Here is a 7,971-nt window from a genome sequence, read left to right as displayed (position 1 = left end):
TAAGCTAAGCCCAAGGTATATTGGACCATTTGAGGTACTTAAGCGAGTAGGGGAGGTGGCTTATGAATTAGCCTTGCCTCCAGGGCTGTCAGGAGTGCATCCGGTATTTCATGTGTCTATGTTGAAAAGATACCATGGGGATGGAAACTACATCATTCGTTGGGTCGTGACAGATCTTGAATGCATATATGAGATTGTGATTTTGGTGTTTGTTTAGGATCGGTTTCCACGCTCCGGCATAACTAACTTAGATTAGAATGCCATGTTCCAGCAGAACTTTGCATCGAATTGCCACGTTGCGGCAGAAATATGGGATCGAATTGCCATGTTCTGGCAGGCCAACTATTTGGGGATGTAACCCTTCTTATTTAGACTTATGGATCTTGTTAGATGTTTTTGTACATTGACTTTTAGATGCTAGACATTTAAATTCACCATTTATTTAGTTAAATAACTTGCTTCCGTAACTTAATTGTCTTAGTTTTGTTTAGTTGCTTGGTGTGGGTGTCAATCACGACCGTCTGGGTCATCATAAAGTTGGTAATCTAGATGTATGGAAACGAGTCTAGTAAAATAGTACGAGGGCTCTTTTACTTTTCGTCGAGAGGCTATAGGACTTCAGGAAATCTCTAATTTTTTTCTCGTCTCCTTTTGTGCTATAACTTAGGTCAAATTGGTATCTAGGTGATACAAATTGGTACCTAACCTCTTTCACTCTTCCGTCAAGAGATTGTGAATACAAGGTTCAGTGGTTTTAAATCTCGGAGCTCCCACCAATGCTCCAGTGAGAAAACTGTCGTGAGAGGTCGCAGTCAAGGTAGAGGTAGAGGAAGAGCTAGGGTAGAGGTCATGGGAGAGTAGTACCTTCATGGAATGAGGTACCAGTTAACAATGCTCGTGTAAATGAGATCCCGCCAATCCATAATGAGGAGATAGAAGAGGATATTGAGAATGGAGATGTTGAGGAGAATGGACACGAAGAAGAGGTACCGCTACAGACTATGGTTGTTCCCCCCATCGATCCGGTGTTTGCTCAACAAATTATGGCGTTCTTAATAGGGTTCGCTTGTCTTGGAATGCTTCCACCTACTCAAGTTCAAGCTAATTCTCCTTAGGATAGGCTTTAACAGTCATAAGAACACTTAAAGGCTTATTAGAAATTATCAAATACTCTCTCTACTCTAAAGAAAAAAAATTAAAACAAAAGTCTTGTGAACTATATAAGAGGGCTGTCCAATCGGTTTTGCTGTATTCGGGTTGAATAGTAGATTGAGTTTATCTTCATTGCTGATAATATTTCTGGTTTAACTGGTTAGTTTTTCGTCCTTTAGTTTAAATTTTATTTTGAATTATCACGCCGAATGTTGTTGTGTGTTGGAATTTGTAACCCGGAAAATCATTTTTAAATTTTTATAAAATTTCCATTTTACCCATTTCAATAGTTGTCCCGGGTAATTTATAATTAGTCGGTGAAATTGATTTTGAAATTTTAAACCATCTAATGACTACATTTATTTAATTAACATGTAATTTTTAAATAATTAATTTAATTGATAGTTAATGAGCCAAATCTATTTATAATATATTTGATGTCTTGTGGCCCGTACAAAATAAACTCAAATTTATACGGTTGAGTATTGACTCTTTCAGATTCAAACAAAATAATATAGAATGAGATGGCCATAACTGTAGCGGCGGCAATTAATATCTATAGTGGAATTCTTCAGGTAAGTGCCTCACAAAATCTCAAATATGACATATCTTTGGCATCATATATTATAATATTGTTAATGTTGGTTCTGTTAAGCTAAGGGACAAGAGATGGTGGGTTAATTAGGACATTATGATGAGTAAATTACTAAGCTAAATTAATAGAAGGGTGGGATGCATAATTCCTACATATGTTATTAAAGTTTGTGTGATTTAACTTCAGTTGGAAATACACCTTACTATCCTGTTGTAACTTCAATTCTTTTAATATGCATTGAGATATGTAATGTGTATTTTGTTATATGAAAACTATTAGGGTTATAGTGTTTGGAGAAATTATGATTTAACTAAACTTGAATTTAGGAAATATGGAATTTGACCTATTGGTTGGAATCAAGATTTACAAATTTTATCATACATTTGAGTGAGTTTTTGAATCAAGGCTAGACACATAATAATATGTGTGTTGTCAGTTTCAAAACCTAATTGTAATTATTTATTTGAATAGATTGGATTGATTTGGAAGCCCAACGAAAGGGAAAGGCTAAAGTCCCAGAGTGATTGTTCGATAAATTGAGGCAAGTGAATTTCTAAATCCTTGTTAGGTGTATGAAATTTGTGCATTTCCTTGTGGTATATGTTTGGGAGTAATGGAAATTGGTGATGGTTGACTTGTTCACATTGATTAATGCTAATGATGAAAAAGAGGAAATAAAAAGGCAATGTGATTAACTGTTGGTTTCTGTGTGATGTGTGAGAATGGTTTGAAAGACTTGTGGAATCATTATGTTGTTGTGCATTGTGCATTAATATTAAAATGGTCATCTCTTCATTATTTGTATGAACATGTCATTTGCATTGGTTCTGAGACATGATTGTGGTAAGTGTTATGTGATATGAGGATGTACCATTTCAGAGGACGTATCGCGCGCCACTATGGATATTATATTTCGAGGGACATATCGCACACCACGATGGTTACTATTATCTAGGGTCGTATTGCACGCCGCAATGGATTCATGGACAGATATGTCTCCCATGGGTCCAGACTGAAAGACAACGGGTGTGTATCACTAGGTCAGACATGCATCATTATACTTGACATTGTGTTCCATTGCATTCCACATACTTATAAATAGTGAATTTTGATATTATGTTTTGCTGATCTTGTGAATGCCTTTATGTGGAACTGGTGATTGATGAATACTGAGCTTGTTGTTGAGGATATCTAATTTTTTTAAGTGTTGTTGTTAAGGATATATGACTTGTTAAAGTGTTGTTGTTGAGGATATATAATTTGTCAAAGTGTTGTTGTTAAGCATATGTAATTTGTCTAAGTGTTGTTGTTGAACTATGTGTTATATAAACTGTGAGTTGTTAGGTTGGACTGATTTTTATGCAAGTTGTAGTTGTGGAGGTTCGGTTGGGGTGGTAGGAGTATCCATATTTCATCCCCTATGCTTTTGTTTAGAGGTTTAGTTGCAGAGTACCGTGTGGTTTGGTACTCACCCCTTGCTTCTACAATTTTTTGTAAGTTACTAGCCCAAACATTGTGATATATTCTCTTCTTTATCGAGGTTTCTTGGAGATTTGTCAGGTAGTTGGTTGTCGTCTTAGAAGACTTTCTCTCTCCTTAATTATGATCTCTTTCTATTCTACAAGGTCATTTGAGATGTGTGTTTTCTTTTCAATCAATTGTAATACTTAATAGACTTGTACACGTGATAACCAGATTTTGGGAGTATTTTTTAGTTGATTATAAAATTTTCGCACTTTATTGTAGTGATTGAGTTTTAGGCTGACTTGTCTGGTGGGATAAGACGAGTACCATCACGTCTATTTTTGGGTCGTGATAAAATAGTATCAGAACCCCAGATTATCTCATGTGTATACAAGGTGAGCGTAAGTAGAGTCTCGAGGATCGATACGGAGACGTCTATACTTATCTTCGAGAGTCTATAGTCACTTTTAAGTAAAATCTTCACTTCTTGAATCTACATTGTGGTACTTGTTCCGATTTTGATTATCGTCGCTTCACTCCATTCTCTCTCAGTTATTTGGTAACCGTGCGTAGTTCCTCATGTGAGTATTTAGTGTGTTGTATATGTATTGGATGTTAGATTTGTTACAAATGTGGAAGTGATAGACTCATGAGAACGATGTGTTGTAAGATTTGGAAAGTTTAGTAATTTTGAGGATATTCAATGTTGCTATTGAATTATAGTTTGGGTGATTTTATGAACGTGGTTTTTTTTTGTTAGTTATCCCAATATAGGGAATAATACTTGTGCGGTATAGGCAATATCTTAATTAGTTCGATAACTGAAAGTGAAATGATAAAAGGTTCGATATGTATTGAATAATGTTTCTTTGGAAATATCAATTAGCAAAGTTGTGATAGCATGTATGGGTTGCTCATAAAATCACTAATTGAGGTTAGAACTACTACGATATTATAGATTGCGTATATTAAAGAACGTCATGATACGATTACTATAACAATATCAATGCTTATTTTGTTAGAGTTATGGAATCTGTTACTTTTGATACTGACTTGACATACGAAATGATACATGTATCTTGGGCTAGACATAAAACTGATATGGTGATATTTTACAATTATTCTATGGCTAGAAATGTGTGACCTATTTGGATATGATCTTCTTAGTAGGTATGATATGTTCTAGTGGTGGATTTTATATTTTTTCTTACGGTGTGATAGTAGTAGTATATTGAAACCGATATGTCGATTGTCAAGTGCGAATACTAACTACTTAAAAAGTTATCAACTGTATTATATGCTCATATAATGAGATTCAGTGTTGCATTTACATTTGTTAACCAATCAGGTTGTTACTGCAGATGGATGGTGAATTGTTAATAAGCATGTCAGCAATATAATTAATATGAATATTCTTAGGAGCTAACTTTTAGGATTCACTTTTATTAGATTTTTCTATTAGTCCAGGCTCAATTAATTCTCCTCTTTTACTTGAGAACATTTCCCTGACCCGTTATTTTTGGTGATCAGGCATTAAAAATAATCATTATAAGGAACTATTATTCAGTTTTTTTTTATATATATATGAGGAATTGAATTACCGTTCTTCCTATTGGTTCAACATAGCTTAGGGTCAAACTCTTTTACTAGAATTTTGAAATTTACTTATAATATGTGGAATTATAAGGCTTGGAACTATGAATTTGGATATAAATTCTTTAAATTTATAAAAATAAAATGTTTATAGATCTAAAGACTACACAAAAAGTAATCTAAATAAGCATAGCTAATGAATCAACATTTGCTTTATAAAATACCGTTGGAAACCAAAAAGAGTAACACTTCAACATAAAATATTACGGAGGGAGTACAAACATTGTATCCTTAACTTAATAAGCTTATTTGTTTTCTTTTAGAATCCAGAATCCTTAAACTTAAAATGATAGATCCACCTCTACCGTCGTAGTGACATAAGAGCTCTTGTCAAGGCCATCTGAAAGTAGTTGTGCTTCTTGCCACATTATGGTTTTAATTAGCTCAGGCACAAATCGTTCAAATTTTAAAAAATAAAAATACATTTTTGAAAATTACACGAAAAATATTGCAAGTCAATGTAGTGAATGATTTAAAGTACTTGATTTTTTTGGGAGGAAACAATAGTTAAAAGAAAATATTATTTGACTCCCTAAATAGTAACTCATACACTGTAAAAAGAGACAAAAGAAGTGTATAACTTTATCTGTTCCACTTTATGAATATGATTATTATTCTTTTTCAACAATACTTACTTGGTGGAAGCTAAAAAAATATGTACGTCACTATAACCAACAATGCATAATGTTTTTAGTGGAAAATAATATATATCTTATTTTGTGCAAGGAGGAAATACCTAAATCCATATTGCATCCTTGACAAGCATTCCATTTTTCTTTTGATATCTTACTCGTTATGCATTTCTTGTGTTAAAAAATATTAAACATAAATCAATCAAATTTCATAGAAAAAACACATTAAAAAATAAAGATATTTTTCATGTAATGAATTAAAAATTAAAAGTGACAAGAGCAAAAAATATTTTCAACCATATTAAAACAAATTGATTACACAAAAACATGGTATATATAAGTTAATTTATAAAAGACAGGGATCACGTAAACCTTGAAAATGAAAAATTATATTTGAAAGAACGATAACAAAAAAATTAAAATCAAGATCATTAATTCGAAAGGACAAATGATTTTTCAAAATCACTATTATCAAAAAAGAAATCCCCCAAAACAACAGATCTAATTTTTAATTAAAATAAAAACAATGTAAAGAATATTTAAAATCTCACAAATTCAAGATCATGATTTATATAGAGTTTAGGGTTATATTAACTAATGGGTCAACTTATTTAGATAGCACCCCTTATGGGTATATGAGGTCAAAAAGATATTCTTTGAAAAACTTTATCAGATTTTCACAAAATCTCCAGATACATGTATCTCGGAATATATACATGAGGTCAAAGTGTCTGTTTATTTTGTGTGTTTATATATATATATATATATATATATATATATATATATATATATATATCCTATGAGTTAATGTAACCCTAAACCCTTGTCAGTCTTTATAAACGTCATTAAAAGGGTTGGAAAAACAACTCTAAATCGATCGGAGAACTAGTTATGTTGAGGTTCATTTTTTGTTTGAGTGATGTTGATAAATAATTTTTATTTGTGATTTCATGATCTTTAATTTGTGAGCTTTCTAATGTTCTTTTCATTGTTTCAATTGTAATTTAATAATTGACTTCCTTTCGGTTATTTCTGTAACGACTTGTTCCAGCCGTTATAGAAATGCAAACAGGGGAAAATTGGAGGCGGGATTTTTCTTTAGTAGTATTTGGATTTTCCCAACCTTGTCCATATTTTGAAGAAATCGGAGTCAATGAAGTGTAGAGAAATTTGGTAGCAATTGGGTGAATCATTTATGATTTTGATTACTTGAGTAGTTAGATAACTCGTTAACGAACTAATACAACTTTACGTAATTGAATTTGAGTTTCTAGATCTCTGGAAATCGAACTTAGCATAAAGGGTATTTTCTGAGAATCGTGGGTTAGAGGTGTGTTGTAAAAAAAGGATTTTAGAATCCTTTAAAAATCTCTCTGGTTCAGTTTGTGTCGTTGTTGCAGGATTTTGTCGCTCTAGCAAGGATGCTACAGCGGGATTTGGGTGCTGCAGTGGGCGCGATGGAACTAAAAATTGAAGATGAAAGATGAAGTGGTCACTCGTTCAAAAGTGCCGCTTTGGTGGGAATCGGAGTCGTAGCGGGATAAGGGCCTCTGTGGTGTGCCAGAATGACTCAATGCCGTTCACAAACCCCTCAACAAACTTTGTTGGCACTTTCCTACTTTAAGAGCTAAGGAACGACCCTAGGCGATTTATGCTCATTTTTCACCATTCTTGAGGCTAAAGGTAAGCTTTTTTACTCCCCTAATCCATTTTTCGATCCGTAAAATTTAATAGAATAGTTTAATAATTATGTGGAAGGGTTATGTTATGGATTTTATAGGGGACACAATCCTAAATTGGTTAGTTGGGATCATGGGTTTGATCTAGGGCCCATAGAATAGTTATAATTTTGTGTAATTAACGATTGTTTGTTGATTCCCGTGTTATTGTGAATGTTTGTAGACCAAGAACAAGCGGAACAAATTTTTAAAGGAAAGGATCAAGTTTCTTAGAGTTTCAAGCTTGTTTCAAGGTAGGTGATGGTTGTGATTGTATGTCTGTCTAGTGTATGCATTTTTTTGATAAATTGTGATACTTGTATATGTATGAATGTTGCAACATTGATCATACTAATTAAAATAGAGATAGATGAATGATGTTGCTACGGAATCATGATGTAAATGTATGATCTTGATGATATACTTGTTATTGTGATTGTGGTGTGTGTTTAGGATCGCTGCCACATTCCGACATAAATAAGTTATATCAGATTTTCATATTCCGACTAAAATTTGATTGGATTGCCACATTCCAACATAACTTTGTATCGGATTTCAATGTTTTGTCATAATATTTGATTAGATGTCCATGTTCCGTCATAAATATGGGATCAGATTACAAAGTTGTGGTAGGCTAACTGTTTGCGTTTGGGTTCTGTGAGAGGACCAATGATGTGATTATAAGTGTTAAATGCGTTGTTGATTTTTGTGTTGATAATGTTTATATTTGATATATATGCATGTGATTATAATGTTG

General features: G+C 33.0%; 2 long non-coding RNA genes across 2 annotated transcripts in view; both read left to right on the top strand.

Moving 5' to 3' along the window:
- The window catches only part of LOC114075581, a 20,384-nt gene extending 17,779 nt beyond the window's left edge, over positions 1–2,605 (top strand). The window contains exons 3-4 of the long non-coding RNA XR_003575938.1: positions 1,651–1,727; positions 2,219–2,605. This is a non-coding gene — a long non-coding RNA (uncharacterized LOC114075581). The remainder of the gene's footprint in view (positions 1–1,650; positions 1,728–2,218) is intronic.
- A 3,851-nt stretch (positions 2,606–6,456) lies between these two features.
- Positions 6,457–7,589, top strand: LOC114074773. Its single transcript, XR_003575052.1, has 2 exons — positions 6,457–7,179; positions 7,399–7,589. It is a non-coding gene; the product is annotated as an uncharacterized LOC114074773 (long non-coding RNA).
- Positions 7,590–7,971: the final 382 nt, after the last annotated feature.

This window comes from Solanum pennellii, chromosome 1 (assembly GCF_001406875.1).
Source record: "Solanum pennellii chromosome 1, SPENNV200".
NCBI classification, from domain to species: Eukaryota; Viridiplantae; Streptophyta; class Magnoliopsida; order Solanales; family Solanaceae; genus Solanum; species Solanum pennellii.
This window is presented reverse-complemented; position numbering and strand designations above follow the sequence as displayed.